This window comes from Balaenoptera physalus, assembly GCF_965194825.1.
Source record: "Balaenoptera physalus genome assembly, chromosome: 5".
NCBI classification, from domain to species: Eukaryota; Metazoa; Chordata; class Mammalia; order Artiodactyla; family Balaenopteridae; genus Balaenoptera; species Balaenoptera physalus.
In genome coordinates this window covers 112,397,428-112,422,189 of record NC_138884.1, presented here as the reverse complement: position 1 = coordinate 112,422,189, position 24,762 = coordinate 112,397,428, and the positions used below count along the sequence as shown (strand labels likewise).

The window sequence follows — 24,762 nt, the reverse complement described above, 5'->3', positions numbered from 1 at the left end:
ATTCTAGTGAAGCCTGTACTAGGAGGTGCTGCTTTCCATTTAACCTCCTAGGATTGAGTCAGAAGGACGTGTGAGATGGATTTGAAACCCTTCTGCTGCTGCACTGCCTGCATTGTCTCACCTGAGGGCAGACTTGGACTAGTGACTGTGCTGACTGACCAAGGTGAAGCCTCCTATAACTATTTTGCTTTGACTGCTCACCCAGGTTTTATTTTGGGGTGTGGTTGTCATCCGGCCAGCCCTGCTGGACACAGTCCAGGCCATCCTTTAACACTTGTCTGCCTGAACCTCTTGTTCTTGATGTGTCAGACGGGCTCCTTTCCATCCAAGAGCATTTGTGAAGGTCCAGGTGAGGTTTTTCACTTTTTTGATGCCCTGGAAGAGAGTTTATCTCCAATATATTTCTAGACATGGCCACTGGCTGTTGATTATGGGGTAGTATTTATCATGGGCCTGGACCACACAGGTCTGTCCCCAAGGTTCATAACACCTGAGCTCTAAGAGTTGGCTTTTCAGTAATTGAAAGTTGATGCCCTGGCAGTGCACTGTCTTCCTTGGTATAGGACTAGTATCCTAATGTAGTAGTACATTCATGTGACAACCTTCCTTGGTCTGTGGGTTTCATTTCTGCATTGGTTTTGTTACTGTGACTGAAAACATTTAGAGGAATGAGATCACCTAGAATGTATACCAGACTGCCATCCTGTTGAAGGATGGTCCACCTGGGTTGAGTGTAAAACTAGGAAAATTTTTGTTTGGTGGTATTCTTTGATACTCAAACAGTTCTCCTGGCCTCCGGGCAACCATCTGATGCCAATTCTCACCTTTTGTGATTGGACAGTTCCTCCTGTGCTGCCTTCTCTGGAAGAAGTATAGCTGTGTTTTGATAATTCTACCCCAAAACTTTACCCTACAGTTTTCTTTGAGTAATGCCTTACCTTAGATGAGAAAGTGAGATGTTTTAGGGTTTCCTGATCCTCCCCAGAGTCAGCTGTGTTTCAGGAGTGACTCAATCAGTAAACCTAACACTGGATATTCCTGCTTTTCTTTGGTCCTCACTATAGCCATTAATCTCATCATATATTTTGGTTCTACATCATTTGATAAATCAGCCCTGATTTCTCAGTCATATATAGATCAGCATCTGCAATTCAATTGAGAAAGATGATAAGCATTCAGACAATGTATTTCCTACAGCATAACATACAGTTGGAACTTTTCACTAGCATCTGGCTACACTTATGTAGTCTGTCATAACCTCAGAAAGTGCACATGAGCTGCCCAAGAGTAGCAAGGGCCATAGGTGCTTGAATCACTTGCCTGGTGCCCTGAAGGGGGACCCAGGACACAAATTTCTAAGTAACTGAACCACCCTCTAATTTGCATTATGAGGGCCTCTTTGGAGAAAGGGGAGGTGAGTGAAAATGAAATGAAGACATTCTGTCTCAAGACAGAATTACCTCTGCATTTCTTCATTTAAGGAAGTGACAACCCAAGCAGTGATGAAGGTGCTGCTTCCAAAAATTTCAGCTTCAAAGATTCCCTCTCCTCTTGATGCTACACTTGTAGGATTTCAGATCTGACTCAACAATCCTTGATGGGAGAAGGCATTTCAAAAGTCCATTTTCCAGCTTCCCTGTGTGAACTATAATTCACCATTGCTGACACCTCCATGGACATATTCTTTAAATGCTCAGCCTTATTCTTTAGAGGGTCAAAATCTCAAGTGGTTACAATTTTAGGAGGATATAGCCTTAGAGTCTTCCTTGCATGGTCCTAGCATTCTTTCTCTCTATACCATCTGAGTGAAGATTGAAAGCATGTTTCATGTGGCCTTTTAAAAAAATCATTTTAGGAAAATCATTTTAGGATTAACTATTTTATTGGTATTTTACAGCAATACAAATTTGAAGTATTTTTTTCCTTGGTGTTGAATATTCATGTTCCTCACTTTTTACCCCTGGTTCCCAGGACACAGGTGTGTCCTCTTAATGGAACCAGCCCTGACTTTCCCTGTTGGTGGGGGGGTGAGTTGGTTCAGGTGAACTGATGGACTTGACCAATTAGGAAAACTCCCTGCCTGATGCTTTCCTCTGATGAAGGGACAGTGTCTGTGGCTTGCTGGCCTTCAGACACATCATTTGGCAGGTACCTTCCTTCATCAGGGACCATAGAACCCTCCTCACTGTTGAGATTGGGTGTGTTTCCCTTTTAGCTCCTTCCCTAAAAATGGACGGGTTCCATCTGTAAACCCAGTCCCGTGGCTCTTCTGCATTAATGACTTTAGAAGAAAAGAGCGATTCTTGGGTTTCCGTAATAGTGTGTGCGATCCTCCATGCTCCAAGATGGACTCCATCATGAATTCAACCCTGGATATTCAAAGTCTCCTTTTCAGTTTTTAGAAATGCTAATATTTAAGCATGGTTTCGTTCTGCACTTTGTCTTGACTTCTCATTAGAATCTAGATCTAAATATGCATTCCCATTAATAAGGATGACATTTTATAATGAGAGAAATATATTTTCTAAATCTATGATATAGAGAACTTTCCATCACCTCCTGCTGCTCCTAAGGAAGTTTGCTATGACTTGGTCAGATGAGCTGTCTGAGCACAACAGGTGCTCAGGAGCTCTAGGTGCATTAAACCACAGTTTATGGCCATGGATGGGGTCCTGAACACAAACGCATGAATGTTCTGTCCCATTGCACTCTGGCAGCCCCTGGAGAGAGGGTGTTTGAGCGAGTGATATGAAGACATTTTGTCCCTTTGTCTTCCACACTTGAGCTATTTTTCCTGATGCCTTTTCCAAGTTCCTTCATTTGATCATCAACCACATACATTCTACTATTGATCCCATATCTTTACACAGTACTATATTTATGCTGAATATTTCCATCTGTATTTTGTCTATATACTCTTTGGCTAATATCCATCCCTGTGTCTTTGAGGATATTGACTCTATACATCAATTTTTTGATCTATTAATCTTTTAATAGAATATAGGTTCAGTATTCTTTAGAATACAGTGTCCTTTAGGTACTTTCTTGGATCTTTGAGTTCTTGTGATGACTCTTCTTCCTGAGCACTTGTTTTCTGACTTACGTATGTCCACCTGGGTTGACTGCTATTTTGTACTGTACCTGGTTGTCCTCTGAAGCTGGGATGTCTCGGGTACTACTCCTTGAAATTTCCCCAGAGGAAGCAAAAACCTAAATGCTAGCAGGTTGGAGTTAGATGCCCTGTAACTTATTTTTCTGAAAGCCTTTGGCACCAACAATAATAAGAATGTCCCAGGGACATGGGAGACAGTGCTCATCGAGGACAACACTACCTTCTGTTGTGTGCAACTAAGGCTCGTCCGGGAGACATGGGCAGGATGCTGAAACCATCACAGTCCCACAGTGTCACACTGCTGGGAATAACTAACCTTTGTCCCCAAACTATAAGCCAGAGACATTTTTTTGGGTGGGAGAAGCAGCTGTTGGTCATAACTTCTGGGCATTTGCCCCTTTCTGGTTTATCTTGGTGATGCTTTTCTGAGTTCCTAAGGAACGACTATGATAAAAGGAAAATGAACAATGCTGAGACTCTTTTTCATAAAGAACATGCTGTCTGTCAATAGGTAAGGTGAAGGGTTTGCCTCCCCTGGTAGCTCTGTTCACCAACAAGCCTGTATGATGCAAGAACCTCACTGGCCCCCTGAAATACAAAGAATCCTGCATCTTAGTTCCTCTGGCGCTAAAGCTGCTGAGAAATAAACCAGTGAACTGAGAGTCTACTTGATCCTCAGGGATGAGACCACTGTGAGTCTAAAGTGCTGTGTCACGACTCCCCTTACAGAAGGGGCCAGATCAGTTCAGCCTAGAAGTTTAGCTGGATGGGAGTTCTAGTTAATGATTCCACGGGAACAGATTTGAGTTTGTAATATACTCTTGGTGTGTATTCTGAAATTTTTCTCATGTCTTAGATGACAGAGTTATAAGCCTGTTTGAGAATTCTTCAATGCTGGGCCTTGTGACATAGTCTGGGCATGTGATAGCTCTGTTCAGTGAACATCAGACTGGCTCCTAGTAAGATACTTCAGTTCTGTTGTACTGGCCTTTGCTGTCAGCTTATCATTACTTGATATGGATGGGGCATGCTGAGACTTTCACTGTAGCATCATGTGTTCTACTTTATCTTTGTCATCATTTGTCTACTGTTCCTGGATCCTACTTCTGGTGACTGGTCACCTTGATGTTGTGTCACATACAGGATGGAAAGTTAGGCCTCTCTTGTGTAAGGTGAAGATAGCCTTAGAGTCAAAATGGACTGGAATTTTTAACACCCACACTTGCACTCTGAAACATGTGTCAGTGGAAGATAAGAGCTCCTGAGTCTCTGTCCAAAGCTGAGGTGAAAGGCTGAAAGTCTTTCATCCGGAAGATGAGGGAGCAGAAATCTCATTCCCAGTCCCTATATTTCATCACTAACTCACATCCCTAGGAGGGTCTCTGGAAACACTCATACCCAGCTGACTGACTTTTCAGCAAAATCTTTTGCTGAAGAAAGATAGTCTGTCAATTATAGTGGCAAAAATCCAGGTTTAGAAAACACTCACAGATATGTGACATTACCATTGTATAATCAGACTGAGTATCTAGAGATTGACGTGCTCAGTATATATGGGTGTGTTTGGAGCAGTGAGATGATAGCTGCTTTCCTAGGTAATCCCATGGGACCAAAGTTGGGGCCTCAATATTACACTGCACACTTTCTGGCACCTGCCATTGGATGTTGATTATCAAGCCCTTTGATGAATCACCCCAGGTGTGATTATTTCCCAGCACATCACAAAGCATTAATCTGTCATGTGACTTAAGTTTCTTTTTCCTAAGTCCTCATAGATTATTGAAGGGAGGTCCTCACTGGGATCTCAACCACCAAAGTTAGCACCAGTGATAACATACATTTTTTTTTTTTTTTTGGCCTCATGGCATGCGAGATCTTAGTTCCCTGACCAGGGATTGAACCCATGCCCCCTGCAGTGTAAGCACGGAGCCTTAGCCACTGGACACCAGGGAAGTCCCCATACATTTTTTTCTTGTCCTTTTGATGTAGCTGCTTTACTTTTTCTGTTATTTTTATTTGAGGTATCTTTGTGACTTCTCTCCTTTCTCATTATGATCCTGCACTAATAGAATATGAAAAATTTAGGTCTGATAATGTCCATGAGGAAGTGTTTGGTGTTAAGGTCTTATAGTGCCATGAGAATGTTTCTTCTTAGAATTCTTCCTTGATCAGAGATATAAACACCACTGTCCTTCCCCTGAACTTGCATGAGTATGATGTAGCTGAGCTGAGAATGAATTGTCTCTTTATAAAAGGCTGTTTCTCTGAGGTAACCATATTCCTCTTTTATAAAGGACACATCTTCCTCTGATGTGGAAATGAGGGTACGTTCCTTCCCTAAATCTGACAGATACATGGAGTCTTTTATCAGTCGAATTTCTGCTTTGGCCACCTTTATTAATCTGTCCTATGTTGCCTGATCTAGGAGAAGACTGTAGAGAACTGTCCTGAGGAGGGGATCTTAGAAGAGTCCATATCCCCATAACTCATCTTGCAGTATCATGTTTGTTCCTCTGGGGTCAACCAGAGTGACCATGCTTTCCCTGCTGTACCTCCTTAGCTGGGATCAGGTAATTAATCCATACTACATGACCAGGACTTATGCCTGACCTTCAACATACTACCTTTTAAAAGGTGGTGGTCCTGCCTCCCTCTTGAATGTCTTCAATACTGAGGCCTGAGTGACCACCACTAGAATTAGCAGAGAGAAATGAGAGGGGTGTGCCTGGAGTGTTCTTGCTGCTGTATTTTCTAAGAGGTATCTGTGTGCTGGGACGTCCCCAAAAAGACTAATTTTGCATTTGTGGTCCTAAGCTGCATTTGAAGGGGGAAGAGTTTCCTGGAAGTCAGTGACTGAAACCTCCAGATCAAGGGCCAGACAGTGGGTATGTCTGTTGGCTCCTCCAGTGCCTGCAGTTCCCATTTGCTCCAAGTTCTACAGGCTTCAACACCAGTCACACAGATGGAGTGGAAAGTGGCTCAGAGTTAGAGTGATAATTTCAGGTCTGGCTGAGAGACGCTTCCAGGTAGTTTCATACAGGTAGGGGAGGTTAAAGTTAGTCTTGCTCTTTCCTGTGATTCCAAGTTCATGTGATGTCTTCTTTCATCACTTGCCTTGAACTTTATTTCTATCATTTTTCTTCCTCCTGACTCTGTACCCCCATCACTCATGTCGATGAAAGAATAGGTAACAGTTCTCATTTTTGAAATAGAAAGGGAGAACTGAATGTCTTAGTTTGGATCTCTTAATTCTGAATAGACATAGACTTGGGCCAGATACTTTATTTGAACGTTTCCCCAGGTAGCCCACAGGTCAGAGAAGTGAATGTGAGACTGGATGGGGAGATCAGCCACTAATGGGCATGGCATTGAGCTGTTACCTCTTCCTGTGTCACATTTGCAATGGGGACCCTCTGCAGAACCACGTAAAATGCATCACAGGATGTCCTCCCTGGAAGGACAGAAGTCCAAGGATTCACCCACCAACTCCTTCCACCCCATTGGTTGAGGTAATTCCATCCCTGCACATTTGTCAAGGACTTTGTGCTTTGAGCTGAGCTCTCTCAGAAGACTTTGGGGAAAGCTTTAGGACAGAACCTGACACATATCACAACAGGGTCACCTGGTAGACTCTGGGCACCCGTGTGGTGCTGTCCTCCACAGATGTGCTGAAAGCAAGGTCACGGAACACCCTGTCCTGACGCACACCCACCGTTCCTGAAGAATGCTGGTAGAAGGCAGGATTTCTGTTCGTCCATGCAAAGCTGTCCGTGGTGTGGGGCAGTGTCTAGAGCAGGAAGGTAAGGGAGCAGGGGGCTCATTTCCAATCCCTCAAGTCATCATGAACCCACATCCCTAGCAGTGGTCTCCTGAAATGCTTATGCTGGGTGACTGAGGCTCTTACCTGCAACAAGACTGTCAATTAGTGTGGGAAACACCCAGAAAAATAGAAAAAATGACTACATCATTTAAAGATGAAAAAATCTTTAAAAGAGTTCTGAGGCATCTCTCAAACACACAATCCTCATCTCTCAATCAGCACAATCAGGAATTCAGCATGGGAGAGCCTCTTCCTATTAACTGTTGGGATGACAGCACTGTCTTTGTTTCTCCAGACACTGAGCATCTGGGGACCCCGTGGCCAGGAGGAGTGGGTCTGTGGGAGCAGTAAGATGACACCACTTGTGCTGGAGGAACCCCTGGGCCCACCCAGGATCTTAGCCGTTTACCCTTCTTGGGATGTGCCGTCAGGTGGAGGCACATTCTCTACCGTAGAATGACAAGGGTGTCCTTTTGTCCTCTGTACCAGCAGCTCAAACAGCATCTTTCAGGGAGTAAGAATTTCCTCTCCCATTCATTCTGTAGTTCAGGAAGTCTCATCTCCACCTCAATTCCTCATACAAGGAGCAGTTTGCACTAGTGCTCAACCACATTATCCTTTGTTTTGATTTGGTGCCCTCCTCACCTGTTCTTTATTTTTACATCCTTCCTGCTCTTTATTAAGGAAGGGGCTTTGATGTTCCTCCTGTCCTTGATAGGAAGCTTCGCTGAATAGGATCTGGAAATTTTAAGCCTTGAGATTTTCACTGTTTGCTGAAAGTTGTTCAGAATTTTCCCTTGGTCATATATCTTTTGACATTCCACCCCCATCTCACCAACTAACTTTCATGAAAATATATTAACTTAGGAAGAAGAAACTGGCTTTGGGGGAGGGGCAGCATCGGTGAAGAGACCTGCTTTCCTCCTCTCTCAAGCACTCTTCTCCTCCACTGAAGAGGGAGTGGGGCTTACTCTCTTTCCCCCCAATTATAGGAGACTACTTTTGAGTGAAACCTTTAAAAATGGGGTGTGTCTGGAAGGTGGGATGGGCAGAGTGTGCTTTGTTATCAGTTGGAGTTCTATGTTGGAAGCCTCTTTTTCTAATCTGTTCTGTGTTGCCTGATCCAGGAGAAGACTTTACAAGTAGCTGTCCTGGAGAGGGGCCACTGAGAAAGAGCTTATATTCCTGTAGCTTACCTTACACAGGCACATGTGTTCCTTCATAGTCCAATAAGATGATTTACCTGGTTTATTTCAATTAGCTAGAGTCACATAACTACATACTGACCATTGGGTGAGAGGGGAAGTGATGTCTGACCTTTGGGATCATGCCCTTTAAAAGGGTATGGCTTCCTTTGCTCCCTTAGCCTTGCTACTGACTGAGGCCAAGAGTGAATCCTCTAGGAATAACAAAGCAAAGGCAGCGGAGTGTCCCCTGAGTGTTCTTCCTGGTGCATTTTTCTAAGTGATGTACACTGGGTTAGAAAGTCCCAGCAAAGAGCTGCTTCCTATCATGGCCCTAACCTACATTTGATGGAAGGTGTTTCTGAGGTGGAGTAGGGTGCTTGTAATATGCAGATCAGGAAAACATACAGTGTCCATGTTCGTCCCTTCAAATACCCACTGACTTTGTTTCCTGAGATATATGGTTTTCCGACACCAGCAGCAAGATAATATTGAAGGTGACTCAGCATTAATTGCAAAATAGCCACCTCTGGGAGAAAGGATTTTGTCTGCCCACACAGGAAATGGAGTTGGCATTGCCTTGTTTTCTTTTTTTTAAAATTAATTTAATTAATTTATTTATTTTTGGCTGCGTTGGGTCTTCGTTGCTGCGGGTGGGCTTTCTCTAGTTGCAGCAAGCAGGGGCTACTCTTCGTTGCAGTGTGCGGGCTTCTCATTGCAGTGGCTTCTTTTGTTGCGGAGCATGGGCTCTAGGCACGCGGGCTTCAGTAGTTGTGGTTCATGGGCTCAGTAGTTGTGCCTCATGGGTTCTAGAGCGCAGGCTCAGTAGTTGTGGCACATGGGCTTAGTTGCTCCACAGCATGAGGGATCTTCCCAGACCAGGGCTCAAACCCGTGTCCCCTGTATTGGCAGGCGGATTCTTAACCACTGCGCCACCAGGGAAGCCCTTGCCTTGTTTTCTTGCTGACACTAAGTAAATGGCATGTGAACAACTTATGCTAGTTTGAAAGAATGTAACTTGTCCTATGACATTCCATCTTCTCTGGTGGCTCCCATTATGTCTAATGAAGCTTTACGATCTTCCCATTTGAAGCTCCTATGGTTCAGTCAGAAGGGAGACCATGATTTGGGGCCTGGCCTGACTAGACCCTGTGCTTACATGCTATGGGGAGTTCTTGTAGCTATTATTGCTTTGACTTCTATACCAAGGTCAGCCTGAGGAGGAGGGGTGAGGGAAACTTTTTTTTCTTATGGCAAAAGGGTAATCCTTGAGCTCTGGTCTGCTTCGTCTCAAGTCTACCCATTTAAGATGTTTGGAAGTATCGTTCTGTTGAGCACAGTTCTTTGTCAGGATGCACATAGCTAGATCAGAAGCTAAACTGAAGATTGGTACCACCTATCAGAGGGGACACTGGGGGAGAGAGACAACCTAGGATGCTGGGATCATCTTCCCTGGGGAAGGTGTAGGTTGACTTGTGCAACCCTATGTCTCAGGAAATGGAGACCCATCAAGGTACAGAGAGCCCCAGACATGTTCACTGGCTATCCCATGATGAATTCTAAATAGAGGCACCGTTCCCTTTAGGTACCAGTATACTCAGGTATATCGGGGTCTTAAGGCATCGGGAATTCAAGAACACATGGGGCAAATGTTGGTGGCCTTTTGGGCAAGGGAATCTTCCCCCCCCCACTGAAATAGTCTGCTTCTGATGACAGGCATTGCTGAATTTTGTGCTGTTGCTTTCTCCATTTGATGCAATAGTGCTTGAACACTTGCTCATCAAGGTTAAATTGAAGCAGTTTCTTCAGGTAAAGTATATGAGTGTGTGGGCTTGTAGAACATAGCTTTCAACACCCTTCAGCTGTAAAGACTGTATAGCCCAGATGGGCACACTTTGGCTTTGCCGACGTGATTCCTTTGGGAGTGCAACAGTTAATTCAGCTGGGTCACTTCTAAGTTTCTGTCTGCCTCAATTTTCTGTCCTGTGGACTGAGTCACAACATTCTTACATCACATATCCTGTGCCTTTTTTTTTTCCCTTGGGTAGCAGAAAATGTGATTTTCACCACTGTCACTGGCTAAGTAAAGATCTTAGCAGGGAAAATGACCATAATTAGATTATCTTGTATGGCATGGTTGATGGAAGTTTGCGAATGTAACTGGGGTCTAAAATCAGTAGTATTGTATTTGCTGTCAAAAGGGAGATTATACTTAGTGGGCCTGACCTAATTAAGTTCTTTAAAGAGATCCTAAGTCTTCCCTGAGAGAAGAGGTTCCAGTGTGAGCAGACTCTCCCCCTTGTGGCTTTGATCAATGTGACAGTCACAAGGAAATGATTCTGCCAATAACTGAGGGATCTGGAAGTGGACTCTTGCCTAATCAAGCTTCCATATGGAAATGCAGTCCAGCTATGACCTTTGTTTGCCTCTTGTGAGACCCTGAGGAAATCCCAGTTAAGCTGTGCCCAGATGTCTGAGCTCCAGAAACAGTGATATAATGAATGAGTGTTGGTTTTAGCCACTAAGTAGGTGGTACTTTGCTATAGAGCAACAGAACCTAGCACCCTTCCCTAAAACCTTGCTCTGTCTAACCTACCCCAGGAGCCCAGAGCTGTTGATGTGCGGAGTGAGCTGGGTGGAGCTGCCCTCATGTTTGTGATTATAACTGCACAAGGAGAACTTCACTGGGACTCAACCCCTCATATAATGACAAGTAAGTGCTAGTGATTTTTCCTTCTCATGTTGATATAGCTGCTTCTCCTCATCTGTCTTCACTCTTTAATGTTGAATGTACTTTGGCGACGTCAACATTGTTTCATTAGGGTCCTCCATGAATTATATGGAGAATTTTTTTGCTTTTAGTTCCTGGTTGGTTTGTTGGTTGGTCTTAGAATTCCTTTGTCAAAGAACTTATGATGACCACTCCACCGCCTATCTTTTTTTTTTTTTTTTTTTAACGTCTTTATTGGAGTATAATTGCTTTACAATGGTGTGTTAGTTTCTGCTTTATATCAAAGTGAATCAGCTATATATATATACATATATCCCCATATCTCCTCCCTCTGGCGTCTCCTTCCCATCCTCCCTATCCCACCCCTCTAGGTGGTCACAAAGCACCGAACTGATCTCCCTGTGCTATGCGGCTGCTTCCCACTAGCTATCTATTTTACATTTGGTAGTGTATGTATCCATGCCACTCTCTCACTTCATCCCACCTCCTATCTTGCATGAATATAAGGCAGATGAAGAGAAAGGTAAATATCTCTCTGGTCTCCTTACAAATACCATCTTCTGCAATTCCTGCTCTAGATGAGTGTAATAACCACACAGTGAAAAATGGGGCTATATCCTTCCCCGTACATCTGATGGCCACTATGTGGGTTTTTTGTTCCCTGGGTGGACTTCTGCACAGGCGTCCTTTTTAACTAACCTGCCCCGTACTGCCTAATCCAGATGAAGGATATGTAGGTAGTTGATGTGAGGAGGGGGTTACAGAGAGGATCCTGTGTTCCCATGACTTGTCTTGAAGGGGCCCATGAGTTCCCAGAGTCAACCTGAAAAAATCTAATTTTCCTGCTGTCTCTCAGGCAGCTGAGTCCATAACTACATTCTGTTTACGCTGATGTGATATAATGACTTCTGGCCTTTAAGACCTTGGTCCTTATTTCTACTGGTTGAGACAGAAGACTGATCAACTTTATATTTTGAAACGCTATAGAAAGTTAATTTCCCCTTGGCTTAGATAAACAAGATGACGTCAACTCATGCTGGATAACCTCATGGGCTCTCATGTGGAATTCCAGAACTTAGACCCTGTTCTTTTTTTGGGATATGTCATCAGTTAGAGGTGATCCACTATTTTGAAAAATTACTCATGATGTGGTTAATTTCTGTTACAACCATTTCAGAACATTAATCTCCAATGGGACTTGAGTTTTTTCCATTTCTTCCCATCATCTAGAATAAGGAGGACATCATGCTGACTTCAACCATTCATAAAGCAAGAGTTTAGCACCAATGATAAACCATACATTTTCCCTTCCATTTTGATGTGGCTGTTCTATTATAGGAATGACTTGGCGTTGTTCCCTCTGTCCCACAAAGATCCCCATAAATAAAATATGGAGAATTTTATGTGTGTAGTCTAGGTTGTTTACCATGGAGAGCTGAATTCTTTCTAGGATTCTTTCCTGAATAAGATACCTTATGATGATCACCACCCACCCCCACCACGTCCAAATTTGAGTGAAAGTAATGTAGAGTTGGAGAGTAAATTGTATCTTTAGAAGACAGTATCAAAGAGAAATACTTCCTACTTTATGTATCCAGAGCAATCTTCCACCAAACTGGAAGATAGAGATGTATTCCTTACCTCCAAATCCTAGCAGACTAGCTTAGAATGAAACTTTTTACTTTTTATTTATTTTTTAAAATTGTATTCACGTAGTACATATTGGGTTTTTTAATACATTTATTTGTTTTATTTTTGGCTGTGTTGCGTCTTTGTTGCTGGGCACGGGCTTTCTCTAGTTGCGGCGAGCTGGGGCTACTCTTCGTTGCAGTGAGCAGGCTTCTCATTGCAGTGGCTTCTCCCGCTGTGGAGCATGGGCTCTAGGCGCACAGGCTTCAGTAGTTGTGGCATGTGGGCTCAGTAGTTGTGGCTCGCGAGGTCTAGAGCGCAGGCTCAGTAGTTGTGGTGCATGGGCTTAGTTGTTCCACAGCATGTGGGATCTTCCCGGACCAGGGATCGAACCCGTGTCCCCTGCATTGGCAGGCGGATTCTTAACCACTGCACCACCAAGGAAGTCCCAGAATGAAACTTTTTAAAAAGGCATGTTTCAGTGGAAAGATGACAGTGGAGTGGTGGTTTATCCTCAGCGGATTTGTGTTGAGCCTCTTTTTTCTAAGCTTCCCTATGCTACCTAATTGAGAAGACAGCTATACATCAAGCTGTCCTAGACAGAGGGTCACAGTAAAGCAGGACTACTTCTATAACTTAGAGGGTCATCATGTACGTTCCTCATGAGTCACCTTGTATGAAGTTTAAGTCCCTGTTGTCCTCAGTTAGCTGGGGTCATGTAAAGAGTGTCTGGTCATGGGATCGAGCAAACTTCTCTGATCTAAAAGATTCTTTTAAAAGGATGTTGTATTTTCTCCTCCTTCCAGTGTCCTCCTTACTGACTAGGCTAGAAGTGACTCTGTCTAGGAATGGCAGAAGCATAGGAATGTGCTGTGACCATTCTCGCTGATGGGTTTTCCAAGAGATGTCCATTTGACTAAGACATCCCAGCAAAGATCTATTCTCCCATTCATAGCCCTGAGCTACATTTGAAGGGAGAAGAGGATGCCAGAGGTTGAAGATGATGTCCTTAACACCCAGATTAGGGACCTATCATTGTGTGTATGGTCCCCACAGAGCACTTTTTCTCATGTGACCCAGGATATATTGTCTTTCAGCCACTGGTCATACACGTGGAATAAATGGTGGCTCAAAGTTGGTCTAAGAAGAGCCACATTCAGGAGAAAGAGCTCCCAGCTTGCCAGGAAAGGTGGGAGAGATTTTTGTTTGTGTATCTCCAAAATATAATGTCTCCTTGCATCTAAAATATCATCTCACTGCTGTGCTGTGCTCAAAGAAGGGGTCTAGAGGATGTCACCAGTCTCTGCCACGCTTACCACTCAAGAAGAATGCCAAACCTCAGTCCACATGAAGCAAGGCTATTCTGATTCCATAGCTCATGTCTCTGACATTCATACTCTTATGACGGTGTCTTTTTCCCTCTCCTGAGAAGAGATTCTTTATAGACCTCTAATTCTCATTTATGCCTTGTCCCATCATTGCCTCTCAGTGATGTCTGCCAGAATCAAATACCTCAGAATTCTGATTACTGGAGATTCATTTATTTTCATCGGATCCTGTAAGTGGTTTTGTTTGTCTTTGTAAATATTCTTTTAGGTCCATGATATAACACTGTGTTCTTGTTTTATCTAAAATTCAATCTGGCTTGGATATAATGAATTTTCTAAGAAACATTCCATGGAGAACATCTACAATATTTCTTTCCTTTATCACAATGAAGTGGATACTGAGATTTTAGGTTTCCATTCCTGTATGAATATTTTAATATGTCAATTACTGCATTTCTAATGGTACACAATTTGTTATATTCCTATCACTTAGCGGACAGTACTATCTAACTGTTTTATTACCCTTAAGTTTGGTAAATGACCCTTTTTAGAACTTGAGCTTCTAAGAAATGTCTACTTCTCTCTTAAATATGATCCATTTGGGGTTTTTTTTTTTGAAAATTGTATAAATTTTATTGGTAGAATTTCTTTTTTTTCTTTTTTTTGGTGGAGGGAAGTACTTAAATTCCAACTCTGGCAATTATGTTTAGTACCATGAATTCTAATCAAGCCTGGCCTGAGAAGCGCTGCCTTTTCTTTTGAAACTCCAGGATTGAATCAGAAACAAGAGTGAGGTGTGTTTGAAACTCTTGTCCTGCTGCCTTCTCTGCAGTGTCTAACCCAGTGTCACAGTGGTTTAGACACTGTGCTGATGGACCAAGGTGAAGGCTGCTAAGGCTTTGACTTTCCCACAGGTGTCTATGAAGGTTTTGTTTGACCCTCATCCTGCCAATCCTCCCATGTCACAGCCTAGGACATCTTCAACTTTTCTGCCTGATTCTCTTCTTCGGTACATCTCAGAAATAAGGTTCTTCCCTTCCAGAGTACTTGAGATTTACCAGGGGAGTGTCTTACTTTCTGGATGCTGAAAAAGAGAGTTTAGTTTAAATTTCTTCCCAGACAAGTCCATGCTAATTACATTGGCAGTGTGTACTGGGAGCCTGGGTTTATCCAGTCTTGTCCCCAAGGCTGTTGTACCTGGACTGTTAGTACCAAGATGATAAACGTTGGAAGGAGGACCCCACGGCAGTGCGATGAAGACTAACGCTCTAAGTTCAGCATCTTAAAGTGGTGGAACCCTCAGATGATAGACCCTTTCATCTGTGCATTTCTTTTCCATTGGTTGTAGTGACTGACAGAGAATGTAGGTTCATAGGTTTTCAAATCGCATGTCAAGACCATGGAGGAAATCCTGAACCCAAAAGCCTGAAAATATATACTTCCACCCTGCATGTGGAGGCCCCTGTGAAGGGAGAGGTGTTTTTTTTTTCTTCATTTCAGTCAACATAGGTTTTATTTGGTGATGTTTCTTTGAGATAACCAGAGGGCCTTAGGATGACTCTCCAAAGGGAAGGTAGAGAAGGTGCAAAGCTGGTTTTCAGAAGCAACTTGCTAGAGAAGTTGAGAATGGGACCAGCTTACTCATCAACCCACTTGCTTGTCGGGAAAAGAGCTGTTTGGAGAAATTGACTTTTTTCTTTTACCTGGTGTAATATTCATGTGATTGGTATATTTCTGTCTGATCTCATGGAGAATACAGGAAGGAAGTTATCTGGGCCCAGAGAATACTTTGTGGGAAGGTTTTAAATGTATACTTAATTTTTTCATAGGCGATCTGGATATTCCATATTCACTTTTTCTTGGATAAGCTTTAATAATCGAAGTCTTCAAAGGCATTTCTGCTTCTACATTAGGAGTTTAAATTAAATGAACATTGTTCATAATCTTTTCAGTACCAAAGGAGGGATAAGTTGCTATTTTTATAACTATTGTCGGCTTGATCAGTGCTGCCAAGGAAAGAATAGTTATAAGTGCTATTATTTGAAATATAAAGTAAATCCCAGTGAGTTAGCACTGCATTTCCCTGAATACAAAAACTGAAGTAAGAATTTCGAACAGTACTATATTAATTTCTAATTGCTCCAGTAACAAATGACCGAGTTTTGGCTTAAATCAAAACCAGTTCTATTTAACAGTTTTGGAGGTCAGTAGTCTGAAATGGATGTTACCTGGATAAAATCGGGTGTTTGTACGGTTGCCTTTTTTGGTTGTGTACAGGGACCGTGGTGATATTTCTTCTGTATTCTTAGGCGCTTCCACGGAATAGAATTTGAGGAATGGTGTGCTGTTTAGACATTTGCTGAAAGTTGTTCCTGGAATTCTCCCTTGTCCATAGCTATCTTGCCTCCCCCCAAACTAACTTGCATGAAAATGCCATAGTTTAGAAGAAGGAAACTGGCTTTTGGGGAGAGGTAGGATTGGTGAGGACACGTGTTCTCTTCTTCCCTCAAGCACTCCTCTCCCCCACTGAGGAGGGTGTGGGGCTCACACCCCTCCCCCTAAATCTTAGAGTATCTTTTGAATGAAACCTTTAAAAATCGGGCATGACCGAAAGATGGGACGGCCACTGTGTGCTTTGTTGCCAGTTGGGTTTGTACTTGGGAGGTAACCTGACCTGTGCTGCCTGATCCAAGAGCAGACCTTACAGGTCACTGTCCTGAGGAGGGGCCATAGAGAAGGGGCTTGTATTCTTCCTGTGGCTTATCTGACAGGCCCACCTGAGTTCCTCGTGACTCAGTCTGAACAAAGATGATTTCCATGTCTCATTTCAGTTAGCTGTTGTCACTTGGCTATGTACTGGACCTTGGATGTAAGTGGAAGTGATGACTGACCTTCAGGTCATGCTCTTTAATGGATGTGGAATCACCTTGTCCTCCATTATCCTTGTTATTGACTGAGGCTAAGATTGAACCCTTCTAGGGTTGGCAGAGCTAAAGCAGAAGAGTGTCCCTTGTGCATTCTTGCTGGAACATTTTCTAAAAGGTGTCCACTGGGCTAGTCCATCCCAGCAAAGAGCTGCTTCCTATACATAATTTGATGATGATTTGTCATCTCCAAATCAGGGGAACATACTATAGTCTGTGTTGGTGCCTCCACAGCACCCACTCACTACCCTGTACCCCAAGACGTTGGTTTTCAGACATCATTTGCAAGCTGGAATTGAAGGCATCACAGTGTTATGAAGAGAAACAGCCCCATCTAGGAGGGGCTTCTTGCTGTCCAGGCAGCGAGTGGAGGTTCATTGCCTTGTTTTCTTGCTGGAATTAAGTGGCATTGCAACCATGTGTGCTATTTGGAAAGGGAAGATTGGAATCTGTCCTCTAAACTTCCACTTTCTCCCTCATCTCCCATTATTTTTAACGAGGCCATTCTCTCTTTCACTTGAAACTCCCATGGTTAAGACAAAAGAGGCTGAGATTGTTTTTTCTACCACCTCTTATTGGCAGAATCTAACCCAGGGTGTGTGCTCTGATGCTGTAAAGAGTCTTTTGCAAACTATGTTGTTTTGACTTCTGTATACAGGTCTTTTGGGGCGGGTGGGGTAATGCCCACCATCTGAGCCCTTGATAGACACAATCTTGGTCTTTAACTTTATCTGTCTGATATTCTTGTTCCTGCATTTCTAAAAAGGGTCCTATCTTTTTGCATATTTGGAGTGGTCCTGGTTAGTTGTCTTATTATACAGCTGCCCTAGAGATGACTGCTCCAATTTATATGTATTCAGTTCTCAGTGAAGGTCGATTACATGGGCAGTGTTTATCATGGGCTCAGGTCAACTAGATCTTCTCCCCTAGTCACCCACACCCATGGCTCTTAAGTGGCAGGCGTTCAGCTATCTGTGGCATGGGGTTCCTTTGGGGGGGAGGGGGTGAAGGACTGAGGTTCAGCCCCAGAATGCCCATGCTGTGTGCAGGACTGGCCTACTGATAGACCTTACCTCTGAGAAAGCATTTTCTCTCTGCCCTGATGGTCTTAGGTTGAACTCCTAAAATAATTTCCTGGAGGTATTGATACAGGTGTGTATTCTTTTTTTTTTTTTTTTTAAACATCTTTATTGAAGTATAATTGCTTCACAATGGTGTGTTAGTTTCTGCTTTATAACAAAGTGGGTGTGTATTCTTAATGGAACCAGCCCTGATTATCTTGCTGGGGTGTGAGGATAAAGGAGGAATAAGAGTATAAAGCAGGAAAATTCTGTGGTTACAAAAGTGTTGCTCTCAACACATTCTGTTCAAGGCTTCCCTCTCCTCTTGATGCTCAGACACCTGCAGAACTTCAGATCTGACTCAGGAATCTTTGGCGGGGAAAGGCATTTCAAATGTCCATTTTCCATCTTCTTGCTTTGAGTAAACTATTATTCACCATTGCTGGCTACTCCATGGATATATTTTTTAAATGCTCAACATTATTTAGATGTTCAAAATCTCAAGTGGTTACAATTTTGGGAGGTTATGGCCTTAGTCTTCCTTGTGGGGCCCTAGCCCTCTTTCTCCATATACCATTCTGAGTGAAGATAGGAAGAATGTTTCATGTGGCCTCTTTTTCGCATTTTAGGATTAACTGTCCTCTTCCTGGTATTCTGAAATTTTACAGCAGTTCAAACTTGAAGTATTTTTTCCCTTGGTGTTGAATACTCATGCCTGTCATTTTTCACACCTGGTTCTCAGACTCTCTTGACACAAGTGTGTCCTTTTAATGGAAGCAGCCCTGAATTTCCCTCTAGGGGTGAGTTGGTTGAAGGTGAATTGAAGGACTTGAACAGTTTGCCTGATGCTGTCTTCTGATGCAGAGACAGAGTCTGTAGCTTGCTGGCCTCCAGACAAGTCATGTTGCAGCTGCTTGCCTTCATCAGGGGCCATGGAACCTTACTTATCTTCCATGACTGGTTATTTTCTCCTTGGTCCAATTTCTCTAAATAGGTGATTTTTCATCTAAATTGTTCCCTCTGTAAACCCAGTCCCATGGTTCTTCTGGATTAATGCATTTAGATGAGGAAAAGAAGGGCTAATTCCAGGGTTTTTGATCCTTTGTATGATCCACAATGTTCCAGGATTGACTGCATGAGGAATTCAACCCTGGATGTTCCAGGTTTCTTTAGTTTTTAGAAAAACCAATTTGTCTAATTTAGTACCACACTCAGTCCTGACTTCTCCATAGTACCTAGATCTAAATGTGTGCTCCCATTAACAAGGATGACATTTTATAATGATAGAAATATATTTTGTAAACATATAAAGAACAACTGTCCATTACGTCCTGCTGTTCCTAAGGAAGTGTGCTGTAACTCAGTTAGATGAGCTGTCTGAGCACAACAGGAGCTCTAGGTGCATTAACAACAATTTATGGCCATGGATGGGATCCATGAATACAAATGCATGAATGTCCTGTCCCATTCTTTACCCTGTACTCTGGCGGCCCCTGGAGAGAGAGTGTTTGAGTGAGTGACATGAAAACATTTTGTCCCCTTGTCTTCCATACTTTAGCCTTCGTCTTTTCCTGATGCCTTTTCAGAGTTCCTTCATTTGATCATCAACCACATTCATTCTACTCTTGATCCCATGTATTTTTACACAGTACTATATTTATGCTGAATATTTCTATCTATATTATGTACATGTATTCTTTGGGAAATATCCACCCCTGTGTCTTTGACGATGTTGATTCTATCTTAATTTCTTATCTATTAATCTCTTGATAGAGTATAGTGTTCTTTAGAATATGGTGCCATTTAAGTACTTTCTTGGATCTTTGAGTTCCTATGGTGACTTTTCTTCCTGAACATATATATTCACCGGGATGCTAGATTTAAAATATTTTGGTTTTCTGACTGACTATGGTGACGTCCACCTGGATTGAGTACATTTTGTTCTGTACCTGGAAGTCCTCCAAAGCTGTGGTGTCTCAGCTCTCAAAGCTGTTCCTTGAAATTTTCCCAGAGGAAATAAAGACATATGTGCTAGAAGGTTGACACCCGATGCCCACTAACTTTTTTCCTGAAAGCCTTTGGCACCAAGAGTAGTAAGAATGTTCCAGAGAGATGGGAGACAGTGCTCATCATGGACAAGACTGTACCTTCTTTTGTGTGCAGCTAAGGCTTGTCCAGGAGACATGGGCAGAATTCTGAAACCATCAGTCCCACACTGTTGGAAATAACTGTCCTTTGTCACAAAAATAAGACAGACTTTTTTGGGTGGGAGAAGCAGTTGTTGGTCATACCTTCTGAACATTAGCCTTTTTGGTTTATTCTTGGTGATGCTTTCCTTGGGAAAATATCTGAGGTCCTGAGTTCCAGTTATTAATGAGTCCTTGGGAACAGATTTCTGAACTTGTAATGGCCTCTTGGTGTGTATTCCAAAATTTTACTCATGACATAGAGAGCAGAGTTATAAGCCTGTTTGAGTCTTCTACAGTGTTGGGTTTTGTGACATGGTCTGGGCATGGTCTGGTCCAATCAATGCATTTCACCTTGAGTCCTAGTACTATGCATCCATTTTCTGTTGTTTACTGACCTTTGCTGGCAGCTCATCCTTAATTGATTCAGATAGGGCTGTTCAGACTACCTTCACTTCAGCTACTCATCTTTGTCATCATTTGTCTCTTGTTCCTAGATCCTACTGCTGGTGACTGGTCACTTTCATGTTTGTCACTTTCAGGATGGAAAGTTAGTCCTCCATTATGTAGGATGAAGAAAGCCTTAGAAACAAAATGAACTGGAAGGTTGTAACCACCCACACTTGCTCTCAAAATTCTTGGTCAGTAGAAGATAAGAGCTCCCGTGTCTGTCCAAAGTTGAGATGACCATGACAGGCTGTGGGTCCTTCAGCAGGAAGATGAGGGAGCAGGAAGTTCATTTTCAATTTCTATCTTTCATCTCTAACTCACATCTCTATGAGCATCTCTTGAAACTATCTTGCTTGTGTGTCTGATTCTCTTTGGCTGAACAAAGATAGTCTTAATTATAGTGGCAAAACTTAAAGATGGCAAATATCAGATAGGAGCTTGTGAGCAGTCTTCCACAAAACACACAGCCCTCACCTTTATAATTGAAGAAGCATTTTATGTGTAGGTTGTTCCTATTAACTGCTGAGAGAACTGCTCTGATCCTTCCTGCGTTCTCCAGCCACTGAGCATCTGGGGATTCATGGTCTCAGTAGCCATGGGTCTGTTTGGAGCAGTGAGATAATAGCTGCTTGCCTGCGTAGTCCTATGCGGCCATAGGTGGGACCTAGGATGTAAACTGTCTGTTGCCTGGCACAAGTCATTGGCTGTGGTCACCAAGTGGTTAGGTGAATCACCCGAAGTGTGGTTATTTCCCACTACAGCCCTTTTCAGAGCTTTTTTAAATCTCTCATGTGACTTAAAACTTCGACAATGTAAGATGCCAGTGAGATAAAGAGGACCTCATTGAGATCTCTACAACTCCTTCAAAACAGTTAGCACCAGTGATAATGCACATTTTGTCGTTTTGATGTAGCTACCTTTCCTTATCTTACATAATAAATAGGAGGTATCTTGGTGACTTTACTCCTGTCCTGTGGGGGTCCCTCACTCATAGGTGTGAATTTAGGTCTGATAATGGCCATAAGGTAGTTTTTTGGGTTTAGATCTGATGGTGGCCGTGAAGATGTGTTTCTTAGCATTCTTCTGGTCAGAGATGGCTTTGAAACAGCACTGCTCTCCAACTAGTGCCAATAAAATGTAGATGAGCAGAGAGTGAATTGTCTCCTTGTGAAAAAACAGTTTTTATGAAAAGACAAAATTCCTCTTTCATAAAGCACAGCAATTCTACTGTGAAGTAGAAATGAAGGTATGTCCCTTCCTTCTAAATCTGGGGACAGGTTTATGGTGTCTTTTATAAATTGGATATCTGCTTTGACCACCTTTAGTAATTAATCTACCCTGTGTTGCCCAAACTAGGGGAAAACTGTGGAGGTAGCTGACCTGATGAGGGGACCTCAGAGGAGCCTTTATCCCCATAAGTTGTCTTGCTGGATCACATTAGCTCCTCTGGGGTCAACTAGGACAAAGACAGTTCCCTGATCCCAGCTAAAGAATCACAGCAGGGAAATCAAGTTCCGGTCGTGTGGTATGAGTTATACCTGACCTTCAAGATCCTGCCTGTAAAAGCTAGTGGTTTCCTTTGCCTCTTTCAATGTCCTCAAGACTGAGGTCGTGAGTGGCTACTTTAAGAATGACAGAGAAAAATGAGAGAGGCGTGCTCGGAACGTTTTTGCTGTTGTATTTTCTAAGAGGTATCCAGTGGGCTAGACATTCTCGCTAAGAGATATTTTGGCATTATGGTCCTGATCTGCATTTGAGGGGATAAGTGTGTCCTGGAGAGTTGAAAAGGAAGTCTGAGGTGTCCAAATCAGGTACCTATCATCAGTAGGTATATCTGTTGGTTCCTGCAGAACACACATTCCGATGTGCCCCAAGTTTTATAGGTCAACACAGATGGAATGAGAAGATCAGAGTTCAGTTAATAACAGCCAGGTCTGAGAGAGGATGGTAGCATGGCCCAGACAGTAGGGGAGGTTAAAATTAGTCGTCTTCTTTCCTGCGATTCCAAGTTCTTTTCATGTCTTCCTTATTTTCCTCAAACTTTCCATCATTTTGCCCCCCTCTTCCCATCACTCTGTCCTCATCATTCATTTCAACAAAACAAAAGAGTGTTCGTTTTAGAAATAAGAAGTGGAATCTTAATGTCTTAGTTCAAATCCTTGAATTCAGAATCTGACACCCGCACTTGGGCCAGATATCTTATTTGGAAGTGATCCCAGGTCGCACACAAGTCAGTGAGGTGAATGTGGGACTGGATGGGGAGAAGTACCAACAACAAACATAGCATTGAGCTGTCACTTCTCCCTGTGTCTCATTCCTAATGGGACCCCGTGAAGAACCATGTAGAGTGTATCACAGGATGTCCTCGCTGGAAGGACTGGAATCCAAGGATTCACCACCAATTCCATCCACCCCACTGTATGAGGTAATTTCCTTCCTGCACATCTAACAAGGACCTTGTGCCTGCACTGAGCTCCCTTGGAAGACTTTGGGGAAAGCTTTAGGACAGAACCTGACCCATCACAGCAAGGTCATCTGGTGAAATGTGGGCAACAGGCGTGGTGCTGTCCTCCACAGATGTGCTGAAAACAAGGTGTGGAAGATGTATCATGGAGCACCCTGTCCTCTGACACACACCCCACCCACCCTTTCCAGAAGAATGACAAACCTCCTGGGTTCTCCTTTCAGTAGAAAAGGGACCTGTTAGTCTACTGTAGCAAGGCTATTCATACACCACAGCTGAGGTCTCCATCATCCATCTCCTTGTGATGGCATCTATTTTCCTCTCCTGAGATGAGATTCTTTATAGACCTCGAATCCCATTCCCTTGTTATCTCTGTCTCTCAACAATGTCAGCCAGGATCAAGTACCTTAGAACGCTGATAAATGAGATTTATTTTCTTACCCTGATTTCTAAGGGTGCTTTTGCTTTCTTTTCAGACATTATTTTCCATCCAGGAATATAAAATCATGTTGGTGTATTATCTAAAATTTGATGTGAGTTTGCCAAGAAAAAATATTGTGAAAGAAATCTACAATATCTCATTCCTGTATTGCAGCAGAATGGATAATGAGGTGTTATATTGAAATATTCTCACAGGGATGGAATCTAGCAGTGACTCATTTCTAATGGTATACACTTTACTACATAGACATCCTCTTCTAGGAATACACTTTGCCATATTCCTATTCGTTTAAGATTAGTTTATTATAAAAAATGGTATTACCTTCAGTCTTTGTAAGGGAGTTTCATCCACTTTCCTTGAGCTTCTCAAAACTGTCCCTCACTTGAATATGAGCAAATGATGCTCGTCTGTGGAGAGGAGTTTGTTTATTCCACACTATGACATTTGCATCTTCTTCTGCAGCCCCATGGATTCTGGTGAAACCTGGACTGGGAAGTGCTGCCTTCCCATTGAACCTCCTAGGACTGAGTCAGTAGGACGTGTGAGATGCGTTTGCAACCCTTTTGCAGCTGCACTGCCTGCAGGGTCTACTTTTGTTAATCAGCACTGTCACTAGTCCAACCCTTTCCTCAGGTTAAAGACTTCCACAGCTGCCTGAGGAATCTCATTTTAGAGTGTGATTCTCATCCTGTCAGCCCTGCTGGACGCATCCTGGGTCGTACTCTAACATTTGTGTGACTGACGTTCTTTTTCTTTATGTATCAGAAGGATTCTGTGCATTCATGAGTATTTATGGAGCTCTGGGTGACGTCATTAACCTTTTGGATGTCCTGTAAGGGAGTTCAGCTCCAATTTACTCCCAGGCACATTCACTGGTTGTTGATTACATGGCAGCATTTATGACAGGCCTGGGCCACTCAGCTCATACCCCCGAGATCTCAGCTGGCTCTTTAATCATATGAACTTGACCCCATGGCAGTGCACTGTCTTAATCAGTATAGGTTCCATATGTTAATGTGGTGGGGCCTTCATCTGCCATCTTCCTTGATCTGTGGTTCCATTTTGCATTGGTTTTGGTTTCTGCGTCTGAAAATGTATTTGAGGGGAAGAGCTCAATCATGAACATGTATCAGATCCCCATCCTGTTAAAGGATGGTCCACCTGGGTTAATGGAAATCTATTTGTAAGCTGATGGAATGCTGTTAGACCTTGAGGTGTCAGACATGCTTTCTGGAAGGTGCACATAGGAAGTAAAGGCTTGAATGCAGGAAGGTTGCACCCAGATGCCCCTGAAGTTTTCTTTCCATGCCTTGGGCGCCACCAGAACGTTGTCCCAGACAAAATGAGGACATTGATTATGGTGGTTAGCAGCAACACCTTCTGCTCTGGGTAGCTGGGTTCTGTCTGAAGACATGGAACAGAATTCTGTAA

General features: G+C 43.0%; 2 long non-coding RNA genes across 2 annotated transcripts in view; both read left to right on the top strand.

Annotated features, from left to right (window-relative positions):
* The window catches only part of LOC309660915, a 176,009-nt gene that overhangs the window by 70,874 nt on the left and 80,373 nt on the right, over positions 1-24,762 (top strand). The window contains exon 3 of the long non-coding RNA XR_014263715.1: positions 10,718-10,829. This is a non-coding gene — a long non-coding RNA (uncharacterized lncRNA). The remainder of the gene's footprint in view (positions 1-10,717; positions 10,830-24,762) is intronic.
* The window catches only part of LOC309660920, a 31,422-nt gene continuing 25,536 nt past the window's right edge, over positions 18,877-24,762 (top strand). Inside the window, exon 1 of the long non-coding RNA XR_014263720.1 lies at positions 18,877-23,500. This is a non-coding gene — a long non-coding RNA (uncharacterized lncRNA). The remainder of the gene's footprint in view (positions 23,501-24,762) is intronic.